The following is a 13,804-nucleotide window of genomic DNA, read 5'->3' as shown; positions in this document are numbered from 1 at the left end:
TGCTACATTGAATTTATTGAGATATGTTTTTATCTTGTTATTCCTTTTTATAGTGGATAGAAATATTTTCTATTTTCCATCATTGAAAAAACTTGAATGAAGAAAGCTTTTCTGCTGGTGACCCTTAGTTGATATTTCAGTCAATAGTCTTCTACTAAAAAGGACACAGGTTCATACCTATATGGGTGCACCTGTATATGTATATGTATATGTATATGTATATGTATATGTATATGTATATGCCTTCTCCCATAGAACTCTGATTCTTTGGGCCAGAGATAAGTCTTTAATATATAATAACGGGTTTTCAGAGACTTATTATTACTCTGTATATAAGTCATGAAAACCTAAATCACTTATCCTAAGATGCCTAAGATAGGAAGGAGACTGATGTACATGGTTTGTGAGGCTCTTTTCCCCCTTTGTGTACTTGGAATACTCTCAATAAACCATTTTACTGCCATTGAATCTCTGTGTTTGAAATTTTACCTTGGATCTTTCTACCACATCCAGATGGATGCAATGTGAGCTGTGAAAAGAAGCCTCTGTCCTATCTCTGATCAGGGACTACTCCACCAGTTCTTCTAGAGCAGAGGTTGAAAACTAGGGCCAATGTGCCAATCACAGCATGATGTCTGTTGTACAGCCCACACAATAAATACTGATTTTAACAGATGAACACCTGCAATCAATCTGGTCCATTGACTTAGTCCCATTGAGTTTTGTCTTTTAATATTCTCTGACTTTTATTCTTCCAGCTGTCATCACCAATCCTATTCCCCACAAATGTGCTTTTCTAATGTTAACACAGTTTTAACAAAGTCTGTCATTGCTCAAAACTGATGTTCTACTATTTCACAAGGATTTTACAATACACAAAAAAGAAGAAAAAAACAAAAAAGATATAATTTTTTTTCATTTTCATACTGTACACATGTTGTGCAACATAAAAAAAGTTTCAAGAATCACACTTAGAACATGATTTCAAACCCTTGTTCTGTCACATACCAGCTGTATGAATAATCTTGGGTAAATAATTTCCCTATTTGTTCTTCAGTTTATTTAAATTATGGAGACAAAAACCTTCATTGATTACAATATCATTTAGGGTGTGGCAATAACAGCTGAAGGACTCAAAGTCAGAAAATCTCGAAAGGATATAAAACTCAATGGGACAAAGAATGGACCTAATTAATTACAATAATTGTCATCAATTCTTGGTCCTTAATAGGCACTTGAAAAATAGTGGTTATGATTAAGAATATCGAAGGAATCAAGGAGGAGCTGTATTAGATCTGAAATTTATTTATTTATTTATTCAGAAATAGCTAAATAGCTAAACTCTAGTTCTCAGTGGTCTCTACAACTTTATGGATAGCAGAAAGAGCACCTTACTCTCATTAAGCTGAACTGATAAGGATAAACTCCAAGCTAGACTACATTCTATTTCAGCCCATTCATGGAAATCTTCTAGTTTCCTTTGCTTTAGAGTTTTCTCATGTTTGAGAACCATCCCCGGTGTTCAGTCAGAAGATTTCATTTACATTTTTAGGATTCATTTCAATGATTTTCCAACTAGGATAAACCTATCCCACATTTTCTTCACCATACATGGTGTTGACTTTGATACCTATCGAAAATCAATTTAACTTGTAGAACAACATCATCGCCAGCCTCTTTCAGAATACAATTATGCAGATACAAATATACTTCTATTTTGTATGCAATACCCCATGTTAAACATCTATAAAGAAATCTATGATTGAATGGAGAGTTTGACTTGCATTTCAAAATTTAGCATGACAAACCTAGAGATGATGGGTATGCTTCACCAGATTCTTGATTGAGACCATAATTTCCAATTTACAAGTTTAAGATCATAAAGTATGAGATTATATTATACATTCCAATGCCAATATTAAAAAATGAGTTCAACGTTAAAAGAAAGTATACCAAATTATGGCACTGGGTTTACCTCACTGCAAATGCATACTATCATATATGAGTTTTTAGAGTAGTTTCTAGTAAAGCAAATTCGTGTGTGTGTGTATATAATATCATATTTTCTAAGTATTGCTCTTAAAAATTTTTACATAGACATAGAATTTCAAGGTTCCCTTGTAACAAAATCATTTTGTGAACAAAAATAATATTTAAATCTCAAAGAACAGTAATATTACATGACAATCAATATTTCTGATTTTATCTTCTCTTACAAAACAAGAAAACAAATACCTTTATCTCTAGGGAGCATATATAATTTAGGGTTCTATAGAGAAACAGAACAAATAGTATGAATATATTTGCATTTATATATTTTATAATATATTAAATATAATATATATTTTATATATTTATATAAATATATTAATTTGTTTTCAAAAATTGGCTTTTATGGTTGTATAGTCTGATATGGTCAAGATCTGTAGGGCAGGCCATCAGGCTGGAAACCCAGCAGTTGATGTTGCAAACTGAGGGAGAGCTTCTGGGGAGCCTCAGTTTTCACTCTTTAAGGAATTCATATAATTAGATGATGCCTAAACTCATTATGAAGGGTCATCTTCATTACTTAAAGGTGCTATATTTGTACATGTTAACCACAGCTTCAAAATACCTTCACACACCTCTTAGAGTAGTGTTTGAGACCGTAACTAAACAAGCTTTCACAGAAACTAACCATGACAGTGTAGATAAAGATTTCATAAATGGAAAATAAAAGTTATTAAAATGTACACTATTTCTGAAGATACTAACATTTATAGGCTGTCAACTAACAGTACTCCTTGCAGGTTAACATAAAGTCCGTCCGTAGCTAATTTAGTTTTTCTTTAAGTCCATGTGTACTTTTGTGTTCCATCTGAGTACTCTAAAACTGCATGCAATGTATTATAAGTCAGATATTAAAAACCCACAAAAGTAAACAAAACAATTACATATCCCAAAATGGAAGAAGTATCATTGACTAAGGATTAATGTGAATGTCACAGGCTTTTAAAAATTGCAGCAAGGCCAAAGGGAGAGGATTGTGGAAAATCCTAACAACAAATATTTCTAATGTTCTCTTCACAGCAAGAAAAAAACTCGGAAATGCTAATTGTAGTTTACAGAGTTTTATAACAGATAAATGACTGAAGATTTCAATTTCCCATTTTGACAATTTGTTATTTGTCTAAGAGAATAACCAAAGATGTTTAAAATAATAGAGTTAACATTATTTTGAGGTAAAGTTCAAAATTCTTGAGAGATCACATGATAATTTAAGAGTTCTAAATAATTTCTGTCCTCTTGATCCAGAGGAATTTACTGAAGTATCATTGAAAATCTTTAAGGAATAATTGACAGCATGAGTGTTACTTGAGTAAGATAGAAATCAGTATTGCAACAATAGTTTTTAGGCAATATGGAAAATGCATTTTGTATATCAATGCAGTCTAATAGGAATATACATGCATATTTATAATATTAAGTTCTCTAGATTTCATGATGAAAAAATTCGGGTGAAATTAATATTAACTTTACCTTCATTTAATCCAATGTATCCAAAAATAGTACTGTTTTTTTAAGATTCAGTGTAAACTTAAGAGTGAAATATTTTTTACATTTTTTATAACACTAAATTTTTAAAATCTGGCATGCATTTTACACCTACAGCATATTTCAATTTGTACACAAAATTTTCATTGGTTATTCAATAACCGAATTGAAAACCGAAAATTATTTTCATTTAATATCTACATCTGCTTTTAAATTTCTAAATTTCAACATTATATTTGTTCAAAATAATAAAATTTACTATCTATTTTGTCAATTTATTATTAACATCAAAATTTAATGGAGTTTTCAATAAATTGAAAGGTAAGTCTAAATTTTGTTGTAGTTTTTGTGGCCAGTTTATACAACACTGTTAATTACAATTAAAATCTGAATATTGATTTAAATTAGAAGAATGTATAATTTTTATATTTTTGTATTACAAAGTTTTAATTTCAACTTAATTTTCTTGCCCATCCAGTTAAGTCACATAGAACTCTTTCCTTTTCTTCAATTTTTTATTTAACTCATTCATAAGCAGTATGATAGATATAATAAAGTAAAGGTAAATCACACTACCATGATTTTCTTTTTGGTTATTAAATATATCCTTGCATGTACTCCTTTTCTTTTAGGTAAGCTTGAACGGAGATTAACAGTACAGTAAATCTTTGTAAACCTTTTCTACAATACTATCAATGAGTGTGACAAAGAACACTAAAATTTCAATTCATTGTCTTCTATTATTTAAGCAGTTCTATAAGCTGCCAATGATTCACAGTATTTGTATATGTATACTCAATGATAAAAACAATAATATTCATACTATTTTTAAGGAGATTGCTATAAAAATCTTATAATCTGTATCATACAGTTATTATAGAAATCTTATAATCTGTATCATACAGTTGTATAACTCATTAAAATAAACATTAAGTTCCTCTCTTAAAACTTTCCTAAATTCATACTTTTGACCTGAAATTTAAGAGAACTCTAAATTGTGATAGAAAAAATATATTTAAATGAGATTATTCTTTGGCAAATATTAAAAAGCACCCACAAATTTGACATTTTCAGGCTGTAAACTGACAACATTTTGTTATAAATTTGAAAGCTTTTGAAAACAAAATTTATGTGAAAAATTAACTGAGCAATGACTTACCTCACATAACTCATTTTTGATATTGTTATAAATACATTTTAATGTCAATTGGTGGCTTAACTGAGAATATTTAACTTTCTGAAAAATTTTTGTTTTAGTCTTTTTCTTTTAGTTTCTAAAAAATTTTTTATAATTTAAATAATAATTGATTTTACTATTTCTCTATTCAAAATACTTTCTGTTCATGAAAGTATTCAAGTCATTTTATTTTATATCTATCCAACCATAAAAGCTAGATCTTGTTGATAAAATGTTTAAATATTATAGGCAGATACTAAATTCTGATTTCAGGTGACTAAATTTATCAGTTCTTTTTAACTGTGGAAAAGACCTCCTTTTCAAATTTATCATTTGAAAAGTATCCTAGAAACGTTTCAATGTTGCTCACTTCATTAGTTCTTTTTTTAGTTTAAGGTGAAAGTTTATGTTACTAATTTAATATAAATCTCCTTTTTGAAAAATTGTCACTTATAGCTACAACTTCCCTCTAAGTATTTTTTTTGCTACACATCATAAGTTCGATATATTGGGTTTAAGTTTTCATTCAAGTTAAAGTACTTTTCAAATGTCCATTATTATTTTTTCTTTGATCCATTGCTTATTTACAATAGTTTGTTTAATTACCATATATCTGTAAATTTCCACATTTCTTTAGCTATTGAGTTTTAGTTACATTTCATTGTGGTTGAAGAACATATTTTGTATAATTTCAGTCTTTTTAAATTATTAAAACATGTTTTGTGGCCTAACATATGGCCTATCCTATATACTGTACAATGTGCTCTCAAAAAAAAATGTACATTCTGCTGTTGTTGGGGGTGGTATTCTATATACTGGGTTACATTTACTTAGATTGTAATGATGTTCAAGTCTTTTATTTCTTTGTTGACCTTATGTTTACTTGTTCTATCCATTATTGAAATTAAGATATTTAAGTTTCCAACTATTATTGTTGAATTGCATACTTCTCTCTATAATTTCATCAGCTTTTACATTATAGATTTTTGGATTTTGTTATTAGATGCATATATGTTTAAAATTATTATTTTTTGATGAATCGGCAATTTTATTATTACTATGTTCTTTGTCTCTGGTAACGTTTGTTTGTTTGTTTGTTTGTTTTACAATGTACTCTACTTGATATAAGTATAGCTACTCTTTCCAAGGTATACCTTTTCCCATTCATGTACTATGTCTTTAAATCCAAAGTCTGTTTCTTGTAGACTGCATAAAGTAAGATAATATAATTTAATCTAATTTTTTTAACTCTGTGTTTTAGAGTGTTTAACCCATTTATGTATAATGCTATTACTATTAGGTAGGATTTACATCTGGCATTTTGCTATTTGCAGTTCTTATTTCTTAGTTTTCTGTGTTCCTCTATCCAAATATTATTGTCTTCTGTGCTATATATTTTCTATAATACCTTTTTAATTCTCTTGTTGTTTCCTGCAGTATAATTTTTAAAATTTATTTTTAGTTATTATCCTGATATTTACAATTAACATTTTAATTTAAAAAGATCTAAATCAAAATGATACCAACTTAATTTTAATAGTAGGCAAATCTTTCTTATATAAATCCATTTTCTCCTTTTTTTAATGCTGTTATTGCCATACAAATTACATCCTTATGATGCATTCTGTGTCCATATCATAGATTTATGTCTTGCCTCACAGTTGTTTTTTAAAAGATACTTGAAAAAAGATCTACAAACAAAAATATATTTATACTTTCTTTTGTATTTATTTACCTACATAATTAACTTTATTAATGTTCTGTATTTCTTTATTTGATTTCAAGTTGCTCTGTAGTATCATTTCATTTAACTAATTGACCTATATTTCTTATAGGTCAGCTAATGATACACTCTCTAATTTTTTACTATTTGAGAATATCTTAATTGTCCTTTATTTTTGAAGGATAATTTTGCAGGATATAGAATTCTTGCTGAACTGTCCTTTTCTTTCAGGACTTTGAATACGTCACTGTCTTCTGGCTTTCTTATTTTTTGAGCTGTTAATCTTATCAAGCATCTTTTTTTTTTTTTTTTTATGAGACGAGTAGCTTCTCTTGCTGTTTTAATATTCTCTTTGTCTACTTTTCGATAGTTTAATTATAATGTGTCTAGGTGTGGATATCATTGACTGTATTCTACTTGGAGTTTTATGAGCCCTCTGGAGATGTAGATTAGCATTTTTCATTAAACTTGAGAAAACTTTTGTAATTTTTTAAAAAGTATTTCTAGGCCTCTTTCATTTTTCTTTATCACTACCATTATGCTGATGTTTCTGTACTTTATGCTGTCTCAAATCTCTCTGAGACTCTGTTTAATATTTTTTATTATTTTTCTTTCTGTTCTTCACACTGAGTAATCTCATTTACATTATCTTAAATTTTGCTAATTCTTTTTTATGTCTACTCGAACCTGCTATTCACTTTTCTAGTAAATTTTTTATTATGACTATTGTATTTTTCAACTCAAGATTATCTAGTTTTTTTTCACATGAGTTCTACCTATTTATCGATATTCTTCATTTTATGGGAGATCATACAATTTCTTTTAGTTCTTTATGCATGTTTTCCTTTATTTCTTTAAATATATTTAATAGAATTTTTTATAAACCCTTTTTCTATTAAGTCCAATATTTAGTAATTCCTAGTTTCAACCAATTGCTTTTTTCTACACAAGGATCATATTTTCTTGCTTCTTGCCTATCTTTTGTTGTTGCTGCTGCTGTTATAAACTAAACATTTTAAATAACATAATACAGCAACTCTGGAACTCAGAATCCTTATCTCCATATTCAGGTCTTGTTTTTGTTACTATTTGTTTTTATTTTTGTGGATGGTGGATTCCCTAGTGATATTTCTGACTAATTCTGAAAAGTTTATGTTTTTTTTTTTTTTGTCATTCATGATCACTAAAGTATCTGCTTGTTTGTCAGCTAGTAGATGAAGACTTCTTAAAACATTTCTTTAGAAAAATTAGAACCAATAACTCTCACAACCTTGGCTCCACTGCAAGTGTATATGTGCATGTTGGAGAACTTCTTTAACATTCAGGCAGGTAGTTAAAATTTCTGCCTTAGCTTTTAATACTTCGGCATATCCCCACCTTCAGAGATTATGGTCTCGTCAAATCTTTTCAGAGATGCACACAACTCTGGGCAAAGACACAGCCCTAAACATATACCAATCTTCTAGATTTCAAAGAATGACTTGCACTTTTAAAAGCCCTATGTAATTTTAATGGGGATTGTATTTAATCTATATAATGCTTTAGGTAATATGGTCATTTTAACTATATTGATTCTTCGAATCTAAGAATATGGAATATCTTTCCATTTCTTCGCATCTTCTTTGATTTCTTTTAATAGGGTCTTATAGTGTTTATAGATAGGTCTTTCACTTGTTTTGTTAAATTTATTCCTAGGTATTTTATTCTTTTTGTTGCAATTGCAAAAGAAATTCTTTTTTTCCCCACTTTTAAAAAAAAATTCCGATGGGATTTTGATAAGGACTGCATTAAATCTGCAAAATGCTTTAGGTAATATGATCATTTTAACTATGTTGATTCTTCCAATCCAAGAACACAGAATATCTTTTCATTTCTTTGTATCTTCTTCAATTTCTTTTAATAGGGTCTTAATGTCTTCGTTATATAGGTCTTTCACATATTTCATTAGATTTATTCCTAGGTATGTTATTCTTTTTGGTGCAATTGCAAAAGGAGTTATTTTTTCCACTCCTTTTTCTGACACTTCATTGTTAAAGTATAGGAATGCTATGGATTTTTGAACGTTGATTTTGCATGCAGAGACTTTACTGTGTTTGCTTATTGTTTCTAGTAGTGTTCTTGTGGAGTCTTTAGGGTTTTCTATATAGAGAATCATATCACCCACAAATAGTTATGGCGACTTCTTCGTTTCCTATTTGGATGCTTTTGGTATCTTTATCTTGTCTGATTGCACTCAGTAGGACCTCCAATGTTGTATTGAATAAGAGTGGTGATAGTGGACAGCCTTGCCTTGTTAGTTATGTTAGAGGAAGATTTTTACCTCCGAGTGTAAAGTTGCTGGAGAGTTGTCATAAATGGCCTTTATTATGTCAAGATACTTTCCTTCTATACTGATTTTGTGAAGCGTTTTGATCATAAATGGATGCTGTATCTTGTTGAAGGCATCTATTGATTTGATCATATGATTCTTATTTTTAATTTGTGTATGTGGTGTATCACATTAATCAATTTGCAACCCTGTGCCTCTAGGATGAAGCCCACTTGATCATGGTATATAATCTTTTTAATATGTTGCTATATTTGGTTCACTAGTATCTTATTCAGGATTTTTGCATCTGTGTTCATGAGAGATATTGGTCTGCAGTTTTCTTTTTGTGTGTATATTATCCTTACCAGGTTTTGGTATCAGAATAATATTGGTCTCATAAAATGAGGTGAAAAGTATTGCCTCCTCTTTGATTTTTTGGAAGAGTTTAAGGAGAATAGATATTAAGTCTTCTTTGAATGTTTGGTAGAATTCACTAATGAAGCCATCTTGTCCTGGACTTTTACTTTTTGGTAGGCTTTTGATGATTGTTTCAATTTCCATACTGCTGAGTGGTCTATTTAGATTTTCCTTGATTCAGTCTAGGAAGATTGTATTTTTCTATGTACTTGTCCATTTCCTCTAGGTTATTAAATTTGGTGTTACACACTTATTCATAGTATTCTTGTATGATTCTTTGTAATTCTGTGATAACAGTCATATTTTCCTCTCTTTCATCCTAGATTTTCTTTATTTGTGTTCTTTCTCTTTTTTCTTTAGTGAGTCTAGCCAGGGGTTCATCAATTTTATTAACCTTCTCAAAGAACCAGCTCCTTGTTGCATTTATTTTTTCTATCTTTTTTTTTTGTTTGCAATTTCATTTATTTCTGTTCTAATCCTCTCAGCATTTTTTAAAGAAATAGAACAAAAAAAAATCATCAGATTTGTATGGAAGCAGAAAAGATCTTGAATTGCCCAAGACATCCTGAGGAAAAAAAAAGAGACTGTATGTACCAATCGATCTGCCTGACTTCAAATTATACTACAAAGTGACAGTAATCAAAATAACATGAAATTGGCAGCAAAACAGACACAGGGATCAATGGAACAGAATCAAGAGTCCAGAAGCAAACCTATATTTATATGGGCAAATAATTTTTTTAAAAAAGCCAAAAGCATACAGTGGAGAAAAAAAAGCCTATGCAATAAATGGTGCTGGAAAAACTAAAAAGCCACCTGCAAAAGAATGAAGCTAGACTGTTGTCTATCACCACACACAACAATTATCTCAAAATGGATTAAGGATTTGAATATAAAACCTGAAACAATAAAACACATAGAAGAAAAAGTAGGAACTAAACTCAAGGACCTTGGACTTAACGAGGATTTTATGAATTTGACCTCAAAGGCAAGGGAAATAAAAGCTAAAATAAATGAATGGGACTACATCAAACTAAAAATCTTCTGCACTGCAAAAGAAGTCATCAACAAAGTAAAGAGAGAACCATCTGAATGGGAAAATATATTTGCAAGTAATGCCTCCAATAAGGGCCTAATATCCAAAATATACAAAGAACTCACATGACTCAATAACATAAAAATAAATGATCCAATCATAAAATGGGCAGAGGACCTACACAGAATTTTCTCCCTAGAGGACATACAAATGGCCAACAACTATATGAAAAGATGTTCAACATCACTAGCTAGTAGGGAAATGTAAATCAAAACCACAAAGAGATACTATCTCATATTTGTTAGAATATCTATAATCAACATGACAAGTAATAAGGAATGCTAGAGAGGATGTGGAGAAAAAGGAACCCTCATACACTGCTGGTGAGACTGTAAATTGGTACAGCCCCTATGGACAACAATATAGATGTTCCTCAAAAGACTAAGAATTGATCTACCATATGATCCAGCAATCCCTAACTGGCTATTTTACTCCAAAGACTTAAAAATCCATATCTGAAAAGATATTTGCACATCGCTGTTAATAGCAGCACTATTCACAGTGATCAGGACATGAAAGCAACTGAAGTGTACTATGATAGATGATTGGCTAAAGAAGCAGTGGTACATATATACAGTGGAATATTACTCAGCCATGAGAAGAGATGAAATACTGCCATTTGTGACAACCTGGACGGACCTTGAGATAATCATGCTAAGTGAAATAAGTCAGATTGAAAAAGGTGAAAATCACATAATATCACTTATATGTGGGATATAAACCTAAAAGCAACAAACAAACAGGACAAACAGAGACTTGTGGACATGGACTGTAGACTAGTGGTTACCAGAAGGCTATATTGTAGTGGTTACTAGTGGAGTGGGGGAGGAGAGGACAGGTAGACTGAGTAAAGGGGTTAGAGGTATGGTGAAGTGGGTAAAGGGGATCAAATATATGGTAGCTGAAGGAAACTAGACTTTGGGTGGTAAACACACAATAGAATATACAGATGTCAAATTATAATATGCACTTGAAATTTATATAATTGTATTAGCCAATGTTACCCTAATAAATTTAATAAAAAATAAAAATAAATAAAACTAAATAAAAGTCCTATGTATATCTCATTTGTCAATTTTTTCCCTTTCAGCCTTTTTGGTTACACTTTTATTTTCTCCCAACCGCTATCTAACACCTTAGGGAGCTACAAATTTGGTAAACAATTGGCTTACTTTTTTCAACAAATGTTTCTAGAGGCAAGGCTTTTTGCAAGATGGACACTGCTTCAGCTCAAATAAAATCAGTCTTGCATGAGAAAGCTTAGACCAAACGAACAGAGTAGATGAATAATGACAATTATCTATGAGTAAGGCTTTAAAGGAACTCTAACCTCTTTGTCCCCCTTTAGTAAATGCTAGGATGATGGTTCTAATCATTATTATGAGTTGCTAATTTCTAAGGCTTCCTCTGAATTGGAGACTTTAGTATAAAAATGTTAAAATGGAACAAAGCTTATTGTTTACCAAGATTTAGCCATATCTCTTGAATAAATGCATTCTGCTGCTATTCTTTTATTAATTTCCAGAATCCTGAAAGTTGATTCTCATTTTTTGCCACTTTTTAAATTTTTTTTATAATAGAGTTTTTAGAGTTTCTTTTTCTGCCATTTTATGACATTATTCTGTGTAGTTTATGATTTTAAAAATAGGACATTATAAAATATACTGGTAAAGGTAAGTATATAATGAAATTCACAATTCTCTAATACTATAACATGGTATTTTGTTAATCATTTAACTCTGATATAAAGATTAAAAAACAAAAGTACTAAAAATTAACTATAATGACAATACTTTGTTAATGGACAAATAATATAAATAGAAGAAAATTGTAATAGCAAAACATACAATTATGAGGAGCATAAAAGTTTATCTGTTTAAAATAGGCTATTATATCTATAAGGAATTTTTTTGTAAGCCTTGTAGAACCACAAAGCAAAGACCTAAAGTAGATACACAAAAGATAAAGAGAAAGGAATTAAAGTATACCAGAATGGAAAATTATCAATTCACAAAGTAAGGCAGCAAAAGAAGGGAGCAAAGGATCTACAATCAATTGGAAAACAAATAATATAGCATTAGTAAGTCCTTACCTACGATTAATTACTGTAAGTGTAAATGGATTAAATTATTCAAACGAAAGCATAGAATGGCTAAATGAATTTTAAGAAGCAAGATGCAACTATATGCTGCCTAAAAGGCTCATTTCAGCTTGACATATATAGGTTCAAAATGGAGGAAAGGAAAAGATATTCCTACAAATGGAAACCAAAAGAGAGCAGAAGTAGTTATACTTATTACAGACAAAATAGACTTTAAGTCAAAACTTAACAAGAGACAAAAAAGGTCATTATATATTGATGGGTCAATTCATCAAGGAGATATGATGATTGCAAAAATACACACACACACACACACACACACACATACACACACACACACACACACACCCAGTATTGGAGTACCAAAATATATTAAGCAGTACTAATAGATCTGAAGGGAGAAATAGAGAATTAGTAGGGAACCTCAATACACCACTTTTAACAATAGGTAGATTATGTAGACAGAAAATCAACAAAGAAAAACTTTAAACTAGAAAAATAATTATATTAATTCAAATTCCAATTGTAATTTATGCACATATTTCTGTAATTTGGGCTGTCCACATAAAATAACTGAATGAATACAACTGAAATTTCAATAAATACATAGGAAAAAGTTACTGGAGCTGAATAACCTAATCTTAAAAACTAGATTGGTTATGTGTTTATGTCTTAATAATATAAGACATAATGCATATGGCTGACAAGTACACTAAAATATTATAGAGCAGTTCCTGACATTAATCTTTTGATTGTTGAAGGATTCATTCCAAAGACATCCGGTTTAATAAACATATTGTCAGGTATATGACACAGCTACTAGCAAAACGACCAGATAAGAAATTAGACCACCCGCACTTATGAGTTCCCTCTTTCAAAAAGCTCAGGGTAACCTAAATAACTACCTATTTGAGCGACTCCACTTGTTTCTCCCTTCCTTTCTGGTTCCCCCAATCCCACTTTAAGGCTTTAAATTAGCCAATAAAGAGTGAACCCAAGAAACAATAGGCACTCCATCCTTGGACCTTAATAAAGGCAGAGTCCCAGGTTTTCTTTGATTCTTTCTCTCTTTCTTCCCAGGCCTTAATGTATTCCCTCCAAGACCAGTGAGTAATAAACTTTGTTCCTCAAAGTTCCCTGTTTTTTTTTTGTTGTTTGTTTGTTTGTTTGTTTGTTTTTTGTGAACTGCATTCTGCAGTCATCAGAACCACACAAAGGCTGATCCAGCCACAGCATTGGCTGAGATGAAAGAAATGCCATGGGGACTTATTGCATGTGAGATGGGTCCAGGAAAGCCGCCTCCGGCATTCTTATCATCACCATCAATGAGCTGGAAACTTACCTAACAAATACAAAATGAACATCTTAAATGTTGCTATGGCTAAAGACAAATGTATTTTTTACCATAAGAATAATGTTGTGTTTAAAGGAAAGTATATTCTACACTA

The sequence above is a fragment of the Rousettus aegyptiacus genome, unplaced genomic scaffold (assembly GCF_014176215.1).
Source record: "Rousettus aegyptiacus isolate mRouAeg1 unplaced genomic scaffold, mRouAeg1.p scaffold_m13_p_3, whole genome shotgun sequence".
In the NCBI taxonomy this organism is placed as follows: domain Eukaryota; kingdom Metazoa; phylum Chordata; class Mammalia; order Chiroptera; family Pteropodidae; genus Rousettus; species Rousettus aegyptiacus.
This window is presented reverse-complemented; position numbering follows the sequence as displayed.